Below are 19570 nucleotides of genomic sequence, written 5' to 3' on the forward strand. Positions count from 1 at the left end.
TATGAACAAATAATATAATGAATTTTTTTTTATCGCTTAAATCAAATATAATATATATTGTAAGTATTTTATTTTATTTTACTTATTGAAATTACATACATATTACGTGTGTCAATCACTAATATACATATATTTGTACAGTGACAGACATCATTCAATGTATAACTACTTTCATGGGTCATGATTGAGAACCCCTCCAATCACCACCCCCACCACCCCACACCCACGTGGTGGGTGGTGATTGGAGGAGAAAGAAAAAAAAAAAAAGGGAAAAACTGGCCAATCATATTGAGAGGGGGTCAAAGGGATGGGGGAAAGGGGGTCTGTGTCACGCCCTCAAAATAAACCCATTATATATATATCATTGGCATGCAATATTAAAAGAAACCAATTCATTATCTCATTCATCAGAGTATTACTAAATGAAAACATTACATGTAATATCAAATTAAATGCCCTATGGGCTTACATCTTTCCAAGCCAACACTTGGACACAAAAATATGAGTTCTAACTCAAATACAAATAAAGCCCTAGGCTTGAATGTTTATCAAATAAAAACAAATAACTAGAGATAGTCTTCAAAATCCAAATCCTTCCAAGCTAAGTCCTTGGAGGTAGCTTATCACCTGGACCTGAAAATGATGTTCCCATAAAGGGTGAGCCACAGCCCAGTAGAAATATACTAAACCAAATATAAGCATTGATTAAAGGAATAGCATTCAATAGATGGTTAACCAAGATAATCAATTACATCATTTTACTGTCTCATGACACTATTGTCTAAGACACGTTTTACTTTCCAACTTTATCAATATGGCTCAGAACCTGGCTAAACTTACAACAGTGAGCTATATATATCATATTCACATTCTTCCAATGTCAACAAACAGATGAGACTCAGGCTCAAATCAAAACACTTCATACTTCCAGTTTGATACACATTTTAGTGCTGTATCAATAAAAACACTTCAATATAAATAAGCACACATAAAAGTGATGCTAATGGAGTCCATCCCCTATCTCCTCCCAAACAAAATCCAGTTTAGAGGTCCATCTCCTATCTTCCCCTAAACCGTGGAGTACATCTCCTATCTCCTCCCACACAAAACAATGTATGCAAACACATAACATATACAACACACAATCAATACACATAATGTTTGTATTAATTCAGCAGACAAAATTGATGACTTAATCAATGATTAGTTTTAGTTATCCCTAATCCACATGCAGTGTCTACAACAAGCACGGTTATCCTCCACCGATAGCCCAAAACAGTTATTTCTAAACTGAAAATAAATATATCAACAATTCAATAGGCGCGTGATTTAAATTATCCAACTACACCATTTAATCAATGAATTCCCCAATTCCATGAATTTAACCATATTTCCCCAATTCCATGAATTAATTGTACAAATTAATTTATTAATACAACTAGGGTTTTTCCCAAAATTACCAAAGTACCCCCAACATATCAAAATACTAAAACTTAGAACAAAACTTATAAGATGGAGTAGGAAATCCCTACCTCGAAGAAAATAACCCGAATGGAGAAGACATAGATGAATACCCAAATTCCAATGTGCTCCAAATCACTAAATGTTCAGATTAAATGGAAGCCTTCGACTCACTCTATCTTTTTAATAAAGGATCTAAGGTAGAAACTCACTCTAAGTAGATCAATCCTAAGAGAGAAGGTGTGTAGAGGAAGAGAGAACTCGTAACTAGGGGTTTGGAATCTGAAAGTGAATGAAAAACTGATCTGAAACACGCTACTGCCTATTTAAACCTGACAGGCTCGCTCGAGCGAAGACTTGGTCGCTCGAGCGACCAGACACACGAAAACCTCGCTCGAGCGAAGAAAAGCTCGCTCGAGTACAATGTTTCAGGTCTGCAACCCTGGAGCACGCTCGAGCGACAGAATGCTCACTCGAGCAAGAAACTCGAAAACATACACCTCGCTCGCTCGAGCGAATAAGCACTGCCCTCAGGTCTATACCAGATGCAGTCGCTCGCTCGAGCGAAGCAAATCTGGATCGAGCCAGAGGACACAAAACAAACCTCGCTCGAGCGACCAAATCCTGGCTCGAGCGACCAACCCAAAAATTGGACAGCAACACTTGGTTTACGAACCCAACCAACCTGAAACAAACCTGCCCAACACATCCTATAACTCCAAATGAGACAATAAAGGACGACAACAACAAATATACAATGACAGAATAAACGGAACCCAAGTCCGGATACAATAATCAAATGGCAAAAGACCGGGGTCGCTATAGTCTGGAACATTATTGCCACTTTCATTTCATGTAAAAGGACTCTATGCATAACAACCACTTTCATTTCATGTAAAAGGACACTTCTATCTAGTGTAGGAGGCTCTGTTAAAGCTGGAACGGAACAAAAATGATTAGAATCCGTAACACCTAAACCGAAAGGTGAGACAAGAAAAAAATAAAATATTACAAATGTGAAAAATCACATGTATAAAATAATGTTATATAAATAAAAAATTCATAAATAATTTTTATGCATAATAATGTGATTTATTGTGAATCTTTTATTTTAAAACAAAATACTATTAAAGATTAATTTATTTACAATGGCCCTATCTGGCAAGTTATTTTTTTTAAAATTTTTTTGGCTAAAATAGTCAATAAAGACAAAATAGATTAAATTAGTCAATAAAATAAAATGTTACATTTAATTCATAATCATTTCACTTTTAGCGAAACAACTATCTTTCCAAATACAACTATTTTAGCGAAATTAAAATAGTCAAAAAACTAAATAATCAACTAAAATAATCAACTTCCCAAACAGGACCAATAATGATAATGTCATATCATTCTTATTAAATTTTTTTGTATGAATTTTATATGTGTTACGGGGTGTAAATTTGGCTCATCCCATCCGGGCCGGCCCATGTTGGGCTTCATAGGCTCTTGCCAAACGGGTCGGGCCCACCCCGAACCGCGAGGAGGTTTCAGGCCGCGGGCCATTTTTATACTCCTATATGTGTAGAATTTTTCTAAAGAAATATAAGATTTGCATAGTTGACTATAAAATTAAGATTAGTACTGCGGTTTCGCTCAAAAGCCGCATCATATGTACATAAAATCCATTAAACTAGCATATTAGGCTTCGTTTTGAGAATTTAGTTATTTTAATTGGTTATTTAATTTTTTTAATTATTTTAATTTGGTTAAAAAATTGTGTTTGAAATGATAGTTGATTTTTTTAGTTAATTTGATGGTTATAAGAGAAAGAGTGAAATGATTATAAGTTGGATGCGATATTTTATTTTATTGGCGATTTTAGCCTATTTTGTATTTATTAACTATTTTAGCCAAAAATCATCTTCTCAAACAAGGCCTTAGAGCTTCTCTAATCATTTATCTTTCTTTTATCAGATTTAAAATTGATAAAAAAAATTTAAAAATCATTTATAATCCTTTTATTAAATAATCATCAAATCAAGAGAGTCATTTTTTAAAAAGATGAAATATTAGAAATGAATTTTTTTTTTTATCAAATTTGATGAAAATAAAATTTTGGAATAAGATAGAAATTTTTAGAAAGATTTTAAGAAAAATTGATGAAAAGTTTGAAGCAGTTAATATTAAAATCAAACTTTTTACTCAATTTTAGAATTAAAAAATAAATAAATAAAATAAACCTTATTTCAAAATACTTAAAATTCGGACCCACAAAGTAATTATAGTTGGGCATTTGTAATTAGTTCAAATTATAAGCAATCTTACAAATCAAAGAAAGCAATGGAAACAAATATCCTAAAACTAACAACAAGACAAACACACAAAACCCATAACCTTTGACAAACCAAGACAAATTACGAAAAATGTTTTCCAACAAACAAGAATTGATGATTAGGTTTTGATATTGACAGAAAGGGTTAAAATTTTCTGAGGTAGCAGGATTATGATGCGGTGGAAGAGGAAAAACAACAGTAAGAAGGGACAAAACAAAAAGGCTAAAGCTGAGACAATATGTGATCGACGAGGACAATGAACACGCGAACAAGTCTACGGACCCAAATTTATGATCTTCGAAGATTTTCTGAAAATGTATAATTGAAATTGAATTTGTATGTTATGAGATTTACATATAAAACAAGAGTAATTATTGGATAGTTTAGAAGTATGATCACATAATATTTTATAGTGTTATGATTGGCAGAGAAAGCAGAGTATTATAATTTTGTATTTGGTGATTGAGGAATATAAAGAGGCATGGTAAATGATGATTGGTGAAAAAGTATACACACGTGATATTCTAGAAGTATTTAATAATTTCTCGTAAAATAAATTTAAATCACAAGAAGATAAATCTGAATAATTCGTAAATAGTTCAATATAAATTTATAATATTATTACTATACATATATAGACGATTGTTTGACTTTTTTATTTTTTTTTAATTTTTTGGTGGCCTTTTAACTAAAAAAACTGATTTTTTTGTGACTTTTTTTGTGTAAAAAAAGTTAAAAAGCTAAAAAAACTAACTTTTTTAGCAAGTTGCCAAAAGACATCGTCATGGCTCATGTTTCTCTACGAAAGACATGTGTTGCTGCCTTTCCAAATTTCTTAAAGGTATTTGAAATTCTTATTAAAAATATTTATGTCTAAATATTATTAAAAATTTAAATATTATTTTTTTGACAACTAATTACATTTGAACATTTATATTTTTAGTAAAAACCGTGTACTCTATATAATTAGATTCTTATAGAGATCCTAGAAGCTTTTGGTCTTATAATTGTAGTGTTGTAGTCACAAAGTCCATATTTCATTTACTATTTTGGGCTTTAAGCCTCATTTTTAGACTTTGAATTTTAAACTTTTTGACTCTTTTAAGTTTTTGTATCTACGGAAGTTGTCTATAGATTGGATTTAAAGACTCTCTCTATCATTCAAGCAGCCACATGTCCACATCAATAATTGGCATCGAGAAGCTCAGAAGAAAAAGACAAATAGCCAGTCTATAGAAGATAAGGCCCCTCTTCTACATGTAGCAAAATTCATGCCAAAAAACGACAACAACCATTGTAATTATTTGCATCTGTCAGTTGTAAGGCTTCTCCTTTACTCACTACTTTAATAAAGTAGATGACCCCTACCCTACTCCATTAAAGAAAAGCTGTGAGAATCCTCACACGTGTTATAGTGTCAATTTTTTATTTTTTATTTATTTTTTTGAATCAAAAGGGAAGGATTGAATGATATGCGATGGGGCCCAAACCAGTACCCGACATCCTTATCCTAACTCTTTATTGATTCCTTGTTTAGTCGGTGTCTAAGAAGTGTGTCAGAAAAACTGTATATAATTGTAGTTTTACAAAGAGTTTTGGGTCTTTATCTTTATTAGTTTGTAGACTTTGTTTGTAGACTTCTGTAAACATTTGGACATATTGGGCCAATAGATTAGGTATAGATTAGCTTTTTGATTTCGTTTTTCTTGAAGATGTATTGTATAAATTGGCATTCATGCCAACGGATGAAGCAAGGAAAATTCTTTCCACTCTTCGTTGCAAAATTTCTCCAACTTTTTGTCTAAGAATTCCAAGTGTTCAAGTCTTTCAAGGTTTTCTAGTATCTCGAAGTTTGTAATATAATATTTGTAAGTACAATGTATATTAATATGAAGTGTGAGTAGTCTCTCTTTTTCCTTGGATATTTCAAAAGGGTAACTCTTCTGTTCTAAAATTTATTTTCATTTTGGGAAACTAAGTTTATGGAATGCTTGCTTTCTCATTAATATTTCATGCTTTGAACCTTCATAGTATCTATTGTTTTCTATTTCATTATTGAGTGACCTTAACTGAAGAGCCCGTGTGAGTCGTGGTTATGCATTGATGGTAAATTGTAGGTAGAAACGGAAAGGTAAGAAATAGAAAATAAAAATATACTATGTCAAATGACTCTTAGCTTCAGGGGAGGAGTACATGTAATGAAAGCAAACATCACTTAAAAGTAGTTTGCCAAATAAGAGAAAGAATTTTAGAATACAAGGAGAGCAACCTAAGAAGAAATATCAAGGAAATATTTTCAATATAATAATTTTAAAAATTAGAATTTCATGCTTATAGAAGAAGAACTTAGAATTAAAATCAAATCCAGTACTGAGCATATACAAGAATTAGAAGACCAACAGTAAAGATATTAATTTCTGTTATCATTAGCCTCTGGTAGATCTCAAGTACACTATAGTTTGAAAGTCACACAAATAAATAGACAGCTAATGATAGAATAAGAAGCCTTACAACAACAAATACCGCAGCTTAAGAATTTAATATTAGCATAACTGTAGAATTAACCAGATAATTCTCAGCCAAACATCAAAATAGTGGTAAACCACTAACTCGCCCCAAAATTGGTATCAGAGCAGCGTTAGATTTTAGAACAGTTTAAGTTAGTATATGCATTTTGCTTACGGAAATAGAGTAGTTTTTATTGTTGGACAATTCAGTTATAAGTTTCATATTGTAGTAACTTTCAATAATTTTAAAGTAGGATTTAATTTTGTGTATGAAAAGAGTAGAATACTTAGATTTAGAACTCAGAAATTATAACCATCACCTTAATCTACATAAAAATAAATTTCGTTGTAATTTTGAAGGCACTTTGACACATCAGCTCCACAGCGAACATAATTCTCTGTTAAATAGTATTATAGATTATCAGATTAATTTTGTAGAAAATATTAAAAAGGACCTAGGTAAAATCAATAATCTTTTTACTTCATTTATAGACCATCGTCGTAATACTCGCAGTATAATTAAGGATCAAGATAAAAAATTAGATTATATCCAAGATCAATGTAGTTCAATTCTACAAAATGAATAGATTTAAATTTAGAAAAATTTCTCACTAAGCTAGAAATGGAAACACTAATTTCAACTATAAATATTAGTAATTCAAAGCAAATAGAGTTAGAATTTAAGCAACTAATTGAAAAAATTCATAATCAGATAAATCAAATAGCTAGACAAACAGAACAGATCAACCAAATTCAAGATAATTTAAAACAAAAATTAGAAAATTTAGAACAACTAATAAGATCTTAATTTATGAATAGTGATAAAAAGGCTAACAGAGATTACCAGGCCATTTTAAAACAAGCATAAGACTTTCATAATAACCTAGAGGGAATTAGTAGCTATCAAGGAATAAATCAGTTAGATAAAATATTTGTAAGAAAAAATAATAAATAAATTTTATTTCTTATCCGATTGTGTGAAAAATTGGAGGAATTATTAGAGCAACAACACAGTTTAGCAAATTGTTTAGCTTCGTTAGAAAGATTAGTACTTCAAAAAGGAAAAGAAGTAGAAGTGCAAGCAAGTAAAGCCCAGTCTCAAATAAACAAAGAAGCTATAGCCAAATATTTTGAAAAGCTTAAATTACCATCAGGATTAGCAGTAAGAAAACCTGTTTGTAGAACTTACAAAAAATAAAAATGTTTAAACAGTTAGTAAAAGGAAGTAGCAGTAAAAATCGTAATGAAGATGGAGATGTTAAAGTAGAAGAATTTATAGACATAGAACAAAAAATAGAGAAATTTAAAAAAGAAAAACTAAAGTTAATTCTAGCCAAGTATGTATATAAGCTAGGAAAAATTCATAAAAAATAATATTTATTTAAACACTATGGTGAACAAATGATTAGTGTAACTCAAAAATACGAAAAAATAGAGCTAAATTTAATAAATAGAGAAAGTTATAATTATGTTGTAAATCAACATATCTCACAATGACCCACTTAGGATTAGTTGTGATAGGAGTTAAGGCTTTAACCAGAGAAAATTTAGGAGCTAAACTCTTTGTATGTCTTTATGATGATAGGTTTAATGATGTAGGACAGAGTATTTTAGGCAGCTATGAATTAGATATGAATTCTAAAGGAGGAATAGTTTATTTTACACCAGATTTCCTTTTACCAACCTTGACCTTTCATAAAAAGATAAAAATAGGAATAAAGAGTGGAGGATATAAAATGAAAAAGGGAGAAAAAAATTTATTAATTTGCATAGGGTTTTTAGACTTAGCAGTCTTAGAAAGCAATACCCATTATAGACTTACAAATGATCAAATAGTTAGTAGTTAAGATATTAAGCGCAAAAGGAATAAAGGCACCAGCTAAAAAATAGAGTTTTGAGGATAATGTAGCACTAGATTGGAATTTAGGAGATTTCCTAGGACAAAAGAGGTTAGCCCCTCAAAATAATTTATTATATCAAAAAGCAGATAGAAGTTATGCAGTAAAATTTACTCAATACTCATATGTAGAACCAAAAAAATCTGAAGATGGTGAATTTAGAAATATAGATAGAGGAGAAAATCAAGATAATCATAGTGGCATAAATCAACTTTATGTAATGACAGAAGAAAAAACAATATCACAAAATAAGATATATAATAACGATGAGATAAATTTGGAAAATTTTACTCTAAGTGGCATGAATAAAATATTAGATACCAGATACTATGAATATATAGCTAGGAGAGATACCCATGATGAAGCAGTGTCATTTTTAGACCAAGAATTTCATACCGAATATGTAGATGATATTTTAGAAGATAAAATACATACTAGTAAAATATTTAAATTACCAAAATAGTCTAATTTAGAAGGCACCTTTTATATGAACACTCAAACAATAGAAAACACAGGAACTAGAAACCCACAGCATATGGTAGAAGAACCAGTAGAACCAATGCAATATGAAGTAGAAGGAAGGAGACCACTAACCAATACAAGACGTAGTAAAGCAGATCCTAATAAACAGTATAAGTTTAACGGAAAGCACAGACAACCAGATATGAGCATACAATTACAACCAACAACCAACCAAGGAACCCTTTTAGACTTAGCTAAATTCGACCCACAGATATGGCCAGAAGTGATAGAAAAATGGGAAAAAGATACAGTAAAGGCATGGATGAATAATCCCTTTGAAGGAAATGATATGTGGGAATATATGGAAACACTTTTAGGAGATTCAGCTTTTAACATATATTTCACTTTTAAAGGAAAATACGAGGAGACCATTAGATAGCTTAAAGGATTAGGAGATAACCCATGGAATTTTACTAACTTTATAAAAGAAATGCTTATAGGATACGACCCTTTTAGAAGAAACGATTATACTCAAAGCGTGGCATTAACCAAGTTAGATCAGATAACATTAGGAAGTTGGAAATATGTTGTACCTTTTAGCGAAGAATATTTAGCCATAGTAGCCAGAACTGGAAAAAATTTTGATGAAGAAATAGGAAATAAATATTTTAGGAAATTACCAGGAGAATTAGGAAGAAAGATAGAAAATCAATGGTCAATTTATTATGCAAGTTTACCAGCAAGAATAGCCACAGGGGAAGTAAATAAGAGGAGCTTTGGGAATAGGACCTAGAATAGTTTTTACATTTCGAAGGCTTAGAGAAAAATGTATAGAAGTCAAAATACAGAAAGATTTGAAAAAAAAAACTAGGATTTCTATAGCAGCATAATATACACTCCTTAGCAATATGAAGATAAATATAATAGGAAAAAATACAAAAAAAAAAATATGGGAAATATAAAAAAGAAAAGTATCGGATGAAAAAATATAGGAAACCGTGAAAAAAAACAAAAATTCATTAGAACAAGTAGAACTTTTAATAGAATAAATTATAAGCAGCTACCTAAGGGAGAAAAAGATAAAGGAAAACAAAGATATGTTAGGAAACCTGATAGTAAAAAATGCAATTGTTTTATATGTGGAGAACCTAATCATTTTACAAAAAACTACCCTAAAAGACATAAGCCTAATACTAATAAACAAATGGAAAGATTACATATTATAGAAGATATAGTAAGCATAAGCATTAATGAGTCAGAAGTCTACGCATAGTCAGTGATTATGAATACCAAATAGAAGCCATAAGTTCAGATAGTGATTCAGAAAATGATATTGACATAGACAATCTTTTAGGACAACTTAACCAAGAAATAGGAATACCCTCTTCCCATAATAGTTTCTTTATGATGATGGAATGCAATCCAGATACTGAATGTCAGCATAACTTTAGGATTGAACTGGGATTTGATACCACTAGATGCAGTTATTGTAATTGGTTTCTGGCAAAAAACAAGAGAGTTCAATGTTTATTATGCAATGTAACTTATTGTACAGTTTGTTTAGAAAAATTAAATATGACACCCAAGGTAGCGTTAGAAAATAAAGAGGAGATGCGAGAATATCATAGTCTAGAAAATAAAGAATTACACCTAACAATTAGAGAATTAGAGATACAAGTAAAAGAACTTAGACTACAAATACGTGAGATAGAAACTAATGCTAATTTCGATATAGAATGTTTAGGATTAGAAAATAAATAGCTTAAACAATAGTTAGAACAATTTCAAACTAAATACCCCTTCAAAGATAAACTTGTTGAAGAATATATACACTCATTAAAATTACTCAACCTTGTTGATTCTCAACCCTTTAGTCAATATTCCCAATCACTGTCTGACAACACATATTTACCAATTAATTACCCTGTCATATCCAAGCTAAATTTAGTTGAAATTTCTTGTGTAATCAAATTTGCAGAAAAAACTCTTAATGTAAAGGCCATGATAGATACTGGAGCTAGTAAATCATACAATGAACAACATATAGTTCGACCAGGGTGGAGTTCGCCTTTAGTAACCCCAACTTTAGTCAGTATAGCCGATGGCACTAGACAAACATATACACATTGCATTAATAGAGCACAAATTAGTTTTCATCATATAGGCTCACAGACTCAAGACATAGACTGGTTCCCTTTACCCCAAGTTTCGATTGGGAATGCTCGACAAAGCCATCCCTTCATATTAGGCCTTAAATCATTTTCTGTTCTTCTGTATACTGGTTTTTTCTTCAGCTTTCCTATTTTGGCGAAAATTAATTCTAAGTTAACAATTTGTTGAAATTCTTCTAAGCGACAAGAGCTACATTTTTCTTCTAATTCAAAATCTTCTACGTCTAAATTTTCTAAAGAAGTATTTGTTGTCTCCTCATTTGGTATATACTTTTGGACTAGCTCAGGAAAAATGTTTCTACTAGGAAATAAAAAAACTAGCAGGAATTGAATCTACTCCTGTGGTACCACCACGCTTCGCATGCAACTCTTATGAATGTGCAATGGTCCTAAGGGCATATGTTGTGGGTGTATGCACTGTTCGTTTGAAGAAACTGATGCTATTATGGCTAATAAACATACCACCTTGTAGACTAAGTATGAAATTAAGGCCTAATATGAAGGTATGGTTTTGTCAAGCATTCCCAATCCAAACTTAGGGTAAAGTGAACCATTCTATATGTTGAGTCTGTGAGCCTATATGATGAAAACTAATTTGTGCTCCATTAATGCAATGTGTACATGTCTGTCTAGTGCCATCGACTATACTGACTAAAGCTGGGGTTACTAAAGGCGAACTCCACCCTGGTGGAACTAAATATTGTTCAATGTATGATTTACTAGCTCCGGTATCTATCATGGCATTTATACTAAAAGTTTTTTCTGCAAATTTGATTGCACAAGAGATCTCAACTAAATTTAGCTTGGGTATGACAAGGTAATTAAATGGTAAATATGCATTGTCAGACTGTGTTTGGGAACATTGAATAAAAGGTTGAGAATCAACGAGGTTGACTAATTCTAAAGAGTGCATATGTTCTTCAACAAGTTTATCTTTTAAGGGATATTTAGTTTGAAATTGTTCTAATTGCTGTTTAAGTTATTTTTTTTCTAATCCTAAAAATTCTATATCGAAATTAGCCTTCGTTTCTATCTCACGTATTTGTAGTATATGTTCTCTTACCTATATCTCTAATTCTGTACTTGTTAGGTGTAATTCCTTGTTTTCTAGACCATGATTTTCTTGCATCTCCTCATTAATTTCTAATGCTATCTTGTGTGTCATATTTAACTTTTCTAAACAAACTGTACAACAAGTTATACTACATAAATTGAACTCTCTTATTTTTAGCTAGAAACCAATTACAATAACTACATCTAGTTGTATCAAATCTCAGTCCAATCCTAAAGTTATGCAGACATCCAATATCTGGATTGCATTCCATCATCATGAAGAAACTATTATGGGAAGAGGATATTCCTATTTCTTGGTTAAGTTGTCCTAAAAGATTGTCTATATCAGTATCACTTTCTGAATCACCATCTGAACTTATGGCTTCTATTTGATATTCATAATCACTAACTATGCTATAGACTTTTGAGTCATTACTGCTTATGCTTACTATATCTTCTTCTAAATCTTCTATAATGTGTAATCTTTCTATCTATTTATTAGTATTAGGCTTATCTCTTTTAGGACAGTTTTTTGCAAAATGATTAGGTTCTCCACATATAAAATAATTGCAATTTTTACTACTAGGTTTTCTAACATATTTTTGTTTTCTTTTATCTTTCTCCTACTTACATAGCCGCTTAAAATTTATTCTATTAAAAGCTCCATTTTTCTAATGAATTTTTGTTTTTTTTTTCCCACGGTTTACTATATTTTTTCTTCCAATACTTTTCTTTTTTATATTTCCCATATTTTTTATATTTTTTCTTATTATATTTATCTTGATATTGCTAAGGAGTGTATATTATGCTGCTACAGAAGCCATAGTTTTGTTTTTTCAAATCTTTCTGTATTTTGACTTCTATACATTTTTCTCTAAGCCTTCGAAATGTAAAAACTATTCTGGGTCCTATTCCTAAAACTCCTCTTATATTTACTTCTCCTGTGGCTATTCTTGCTGGTAAACTTGCATAGTAAATTAACCATTGATTTTCTATCTCTCTTTCTAATTCTCCTAGTAATTTCCTAAAATATTTATTTCCTATTTCTTCATCAAAACTTTTTCCGGTTCTAGCTGCTATGGCTAAATATTCTTTGCTAAAAGGTACAACATATTTCTAACTTCCTAATGTTATCTTATCTAACTTGGTTAATGCTACGCTTTAAGTATAATCGTTTCTTCTAAAAGGGTCATATCCTATAAGCATTTCTTTTATAAAACTAGTAAAATTCTATGGGTTATCTCCTAATCCTTTAAGTTGTCTAATGGTCTTCTCGTATTTTCTTTAAAAGTTAAATATATGTTAAAAGTTGAATCTCCTAAGAGTGTTTCCATATATTCCCACATATCATTTCCTTCAAAGGGATTATTCATCCATGTCTTTACCGCATCTTTTTCCCATTTTTCTATCACTTCTTGTCATATCTATGGGTCGAATTTAGCTAAGTCTAAAAGGGTTCCTTGGTTGGCTGCTGGTTGTAATTGTATGCTCATATCTGGTTGTCTGCGCTTTCCATGAAACTTATACTATTTGTTAGGATCTACTTTACTATGTCATGTATTGGTTAGTGGTCTCCTTCCTTCTACTTCATATTGCATTGGTTCTACTGGTTCTTCTACCGTATGATGTGGGTTGCTAGTTCCTGTGCTTTCTATTGTTTGAGTGTTCATATAAAAGGTGTCTTCTAAGTTAGACTGTTTTGGTATTTTAAATATTTTACTAGGATGTATTTTACCTTCTAAAATATCATTCACATATTCGGTATGAAATTCTTGGTCTAAAATGACACTGCTTCATCATGGGTATCTCCCCTAGCTATATGTTCATAGCATCTTGTATCTAATATTTTATTCATATCACTTAGAGTAAAATTTTCCAAATCTATCTCATCGATATTATATATCTTATTTTGTGATATCGTTACATAAAGCTGATTTATGCTACTATGATTATCTTGATTTTCTCGTCTATCTATATTACTAAATTCATCATCTTCAGATTTTTTTGGTTCTACATATGTGTATTGAGTAAATCTTACTGCATAACTTCCATCTGCTTTTTGATATAATAAATTATCTTGAGGGGCTAACCTCTTTTCTCTTAGGAAGTCTCCTAAATTCTAATATAGTGCTGCATTATCTTCAGAACTATATTTTTTAGCTAGTAGTGTCTTTATTCCTTTTACGCCTAATATCTTAACTATTAACTATTTGATCATTTGTAATTCTATAATGGGTATTGCTTTCTGAGACTACTAAGCTTAAAAACCCTGTGCAAACTAATAAATTCTTTTCTCCTTTTTTCATTTTATATCCTATACTCTTTATTCCTATTTTTATCTTTTTATGAAAGATTGAGGCTAGTAAAAGGAAATCTGATGTAAAATAAGCTATTCCTCCTTTTGAATTCATATCTAATTTATAGCTACCTAAAATACTCTGTCCTATATCATTAAACCTATCATCATAAAGACATACAAGGACTTTAGCTCCTAAATTTTCTCTGGTTAAAGCCTTAACTCCTATCACAACTAATCCTAAGTGGTTCATTTTGAGATGTTCGTTTACAGCATAATTATAACTTTCTTTATTTATTAAATTTAACTCTAATTTTTCTTCTTCTTGAGTTACACTAATCATTTGTTCACCATAGTGTTTAAATAAATATTGTTTTTTATGAATTTTTCCTAACGTATGTACATACTTCGCTGGAATTAACTCTAGTTTTACTTTTTTAAATTTCTCTATTTGTTGTTGTACATCTATAAATTCTTCTACTTTAACATCTTCATCATCATTACACTTTTTACTGCTACTTCCTTTTACTAACTATTTAAACATTTTTATTTTTTGTAAGTTCTACAAACAAGTTTTCTTATTGCTAATCCTGATGGTAATTTAAGCTTTTCAAAATATTTAGCTATATCTTGTTTATTTATTTGAGACTGGGCTTTACTTGCTTGTCCTTCTACTTCTTTTCCTTTTTGAAGTACTAATCTTTTTAACAAAGCTAAAAGATTTTCTAAACTGTGTAGCTACTCTGATAATTCCTCAAATTTTTCACACAATCGGATAAGAAATAAAATTTCTGTATTATTTTGTCTTACAAATATTTTATCTGACTGATTTATTCCTTGATAGCTACTAATTCCCTCTGGGTTATTATGAAAGTCTTTTGCTTGTTTTAAAATGGTCTAGTAATCTCTATTAGCCTTTTTATCACTACTCATAAATTAAGATCTTATTAGTCGTTCTAAAATTTCTAATTTTTGTTTTAGATTATCTTGAATTTGGTTGATCTGTTCTATTTGTCTAGCTATTTGATTTATCTGATTATGAATTTTTTCAATTAGTTGCTTAAATTCTAACTCTAATTGCTTTGAACTACTAATATTTATAGCTAAAATTAGAGTTTCTATTTCTAACTTAGTGGGAAATTTTTCTAAATTGAAATTTATTCGTTTTTATAGAATCGAGCTACACTGATCTTGAATATAATCTAATTTTTTTTTATCTTGATCCTTAATTATACTGTGAGTATTACGAAGATGGTCTATAGATAAAGTGAAATGATTATTGATTTTATCTACGTTCTTTTTAATATTTTCTGCAAAATTAATCTGATGATCTATAATACTATTTAGCTGAGAATTATGTTCGCTTTGGAGCTGATGTGTAAAAGTACCTTCAAAATTACAACGAAATTTATTTTTACCTATATTAAGGCGATGGTTATAATTACTGAGTTCTAAATCTAAGCATTTTACTTTTTTTATACACAAAATTAAATCCTACTTTAAAATTATTGAAAGCTACTATAATATGAAACTTATAAATAAATTGTCCAATAATAAAAACTACTCCATTTTCATAAACAAAATGAATAAATTAACTTAAACTGTCCTAAAACCGAACATTGCTTTGATACCAATTTTGGGGCGAGTTAGTGGTTTACCACTATTTTGATGTTGGGTTGAGAATTATCAAGGTTAATTCTATAGTTATGCTACTATTAAATTCTTAAGTTGCCGTATTAGTTGCTGTAAGGCTTCTTGTTCCATCATTAACTGTCTATTTATTTGTATGACTTTCAAACTATAGTTTAATAGCGATCTACCGGAGGCTAATGATAATAGAAATTAATATCTTTGCTTTTGATCTTCTAGTTCTTGTATATGCTCAGTACTTAATTTGATTTTAATTCTAAGTTCTTCTTCTATAAGCATAAAATTTTGATTTTTAAAACTATTTTATTGAAAATATTTCCTTAATATTTCTGTTGAAGTTGCTCTCTTTTATTCTAAAATTCTTCCTCTTATTTGGTAAAACTACTTTTAAGTGATGCTTGCTTTTATTACATGTATTCCCACCTTGAAGCTAAGCCTTGTTTAACATAATATATTTTTATTTTCTATTTCTTACTTTTCCCTTTCTGCCTACAATTTACCCTCAATGCCTAACCATAGCTCACACGGGCTCTTCAGTTAAGATCACTCAGTAATGAAATAGAAAACAATAGATACTATGAAAGTTCAAAGCATGTAATATTAATGAGCAAGTAAGTATTGCATAAACTTAGTTTCCTAAAAAGAAAATAAATTTTAGAACAAAAGAGTTACCCTTTTGAAATATCAAAGGAAAAAGAGAGACTACTATACTTCATATTAATATACATTATACTTACAAAGATTATATTACAGATTTCGAGATATTGGAAAACCTTAAAAGACTTGAACACTTGGAATTTTTTAGACAAAAAGTTGGAGAAATTTTGCAACAAAGAGTGGAGAGAATTTTCCTTGCTTTATCCGTTGGCATGAATGCCAATTTATACAATACATCTTCAAGAAAAACAAAATCAAAAAGCTAACCTATTACTAATCTACTAACCCAATACGTCCAAATGTTCACAAAAGTCTACAAACAAAGTCTACAAAGTAATAAAGATAAAGACCCAAAAGTCTTTGTAAAACTACAATTATATACACTTTTTCTGACACACTTCTTAGACACCAACTAAAAAAGGAATCAATAAAGAGTTAGGATAAGGGTGTCAGGTACTGCTTTGGGCCCCATCGTACATCATTCAATCCTCCCCTCTTGATTCAAAAAAAATAAAAAAATAAAAAATTGACACTATAACACGTGTAAGGATTCTCACAGCTTTTCTTTAATGGAGCAGGGTAGGGGTCATCTGCTCCCTGCTCTATTAAAGTAGTGAGTGAAGGAGAAGCTTTACTACTGACAGATGCAAATAATTATAAACACAAATAATTACAATAGTTGTTGTCGTTTTTTGACGTGAATTTTGCTGCACATTGAAGATGAGCCTTATCTTCTACAAACTGGCTATTTGTCTTTTTCTTCTGAGCATCTCAATGCCAATTATTGATGTGGAAATGTGTCTGCTTGGATTATGGAGACAGTCTTTAAAGCTAATCTATAGACAACTTTTGTAGATACAAAAACTTAAAGAGTCAAAAAGTCTAAAATTCAAAGTCTAAAAACCTATAAGGCTAAAAGTCCAAAATAGTAAATGAAATATGGACTTTGTGACTACAACCCTACAATTATAAGACCAAAAGCTTCCCGAATCTCTATAAGAGTCTAATTATATAGAGTACACGGTTTTTTTTTTTAATTAAAATTATTAGTATGAATAGAATTATTCTTTAAGAAAATTGCAAAAGTGAAAAATCACATGTACACGTAAAGGAATACAAGATTTGCAGAGTTGACCCTAAAATTAAGATTAGTGCTACGGTTTCACTAAAAGCCGAAACCCCTCAATTAAAATATGTACATAAATAAATAAATTAATATGTTAGCATTTCTAATCCTTCCTCTTTTCATTTATCAAATAAAATTTGATAAAAAAAAAAAACATATTTAAAAATCATCTTCATTCCTTTCATCATATGTCCATAAAATCAAGGGAGATTCCTTTTTTTCATCAAATTGAGAACTTCTCAAATCATTTATCAAATTTGAATTTGATAAAAAATTAAAAATATGAAACATTAGAATTGATTTGTTTTTTATCAAATTTGATGAAAGAAAATTTTGGAATAAGTGGCGAATTTTTTTTTTTCAAAATGACAAAAAAATGATGAAAATTGAAATATTTCCTATCAAATCAAACTTTTTACTTAAATTTAGAATCAAAATAAAAATTAAAAAATGCACTCCAAAATACTTAAAATTAGGACCCATAAAGTAATTAGATCTCGTTTGGTAACATAGTTGGGACTATTTTAAGTTAAAAAGTTAATAAGATAAAATATTACTTCCAAATCATAATCATTTTAATTTTTTCTCACAAAAATACCAAAAAAAAAAATCAAAAAGTTCTTCCTAAACTAAACATTTTTAATATAGCGATCCCGGGTTTACCCTTGTTGTACAGTGATCCAGACTTGTGTCTGTGGATATTGGTAGTTGATTATTATCTTGTTTACATCCTTTTTACTTCGTATTTGAGTTATAGGATGTGTTGGGCAGGTTTGTTACAGGTTGGTTGAGTTTAGAAACCAAAACTAGTTGCCCAGATTTTGACCTGTCCGCTCGAGCGGGGGGTTTGGCGCTCGAGCGGGAATTGCACCCATCCAGTATTTTCTGTGCAGTGTTGGACGCTCGAGCGTGGTATTGGCCGCTCGAGCGGGGTTGTGTGAGTGCCGCTCGAGCGGGGAGTTGGAAGCTCGAGCGAAGACCTGGTTCTGTAAAAGTTCTGGGAGTGTGTATCCGCCGCTCGAGCGGGAGTCTGTGAGTGACGCTTGAGCGGGGTGTTTGACGCTCGAGCGGGTCGACTGGGTTTAAGTTCCGTGTTTTGACTTTTCAAATCACTTTTTCACTTTCTCTTCTCTCTCTTACTTTTCCAAAAACACCATTGTTGAGCCTCTCACTCTAGAACTCTACCTTCTCTCTAGGTTTTGATCTAGTAGGAGTGATTTGCTCATCTTTGGCCTTTACAAAAAAGTTGTTGATCGTCGAGGGCTACATTTTAATCTGAAAATTTCGAGATTTGGAGCACGTTGGGTTTTGTCATCTTCTCCTTTGGGGCTCCGAATTTGAGGTAGGGATATCCTACTCCTCTCTATGGATTTTGTCTTTAAATTTTGGTATTTTGAGAGGTTGGGGTTGGTTTGGTGATTTTGTGAAAGTTTGGGGCTTTTGTGTTATTTTACAAAAGTTGGGGTTTTATTTATAATAAACCTAGATGTATGTTTGGTATAGAGAAATGAAATAAATGTTGAATCATTGATGAAAATGGGACCTAAGGGTTGAAATGCTAATTATGGAAAATGGCCTAATTACATTGATTGATTAATTGGGATAATTAATTGTGGGAAATGAGGAAACGAAATGAAATTGTTGAGATTGGAAATGTATGGGGTTAAAGGGTGTAGTTGAATTATTTATCACTCACCGAATTGAAATGTTGATTGAATATCCATTGTGCATTTATTTTCTGTATAGAAATAACTGCTTTGGGCTATCGGTGGAGGATAGTCGTGATTGTTGTAGACAATGCATGATGATTAGGCAAACGAAAACTAATCAATGGAATGTGTCATGGAATTTGACGATTGATAGAATACATTAACTATATGTATTGAGTGATTGTATATAGAACCAATGTGTTTGTATACGTTATGTGTAGAGGAGGAGATGGGGGATGCACTCCGCGGTTTAGGGGAAGAT

At 30.8% G+C, this 19570-nt stretch overlaps 1 pseudogene; it reads right to left on the reverse strand.

Moving 5' to 3' along the window:
• The window catches only part of LOC114303778 (ABC transporter C family member 10-like), a 61093-nt pseudogene that overhangs the window by 27905 nt on the left and 13618 nt on the right, over positions 1-19570 (reverse strand).

The sequence above is a fragment of the Camellia sinensis genome, chromosome 8 (genome assembly GCF_055761805.1).
Source record: "Camellia sinensis isolate YWXY chromosome 8, ASM5576180v1, whole genome shotgun sequence".
Taxonomy (NCBI): domain Eukaryota; kingdom Viridiplantae; phylum Streptophyta; class Magnoliopsida; order Ericales; family Theaceae; genus Camellia; species Camellia sinensis.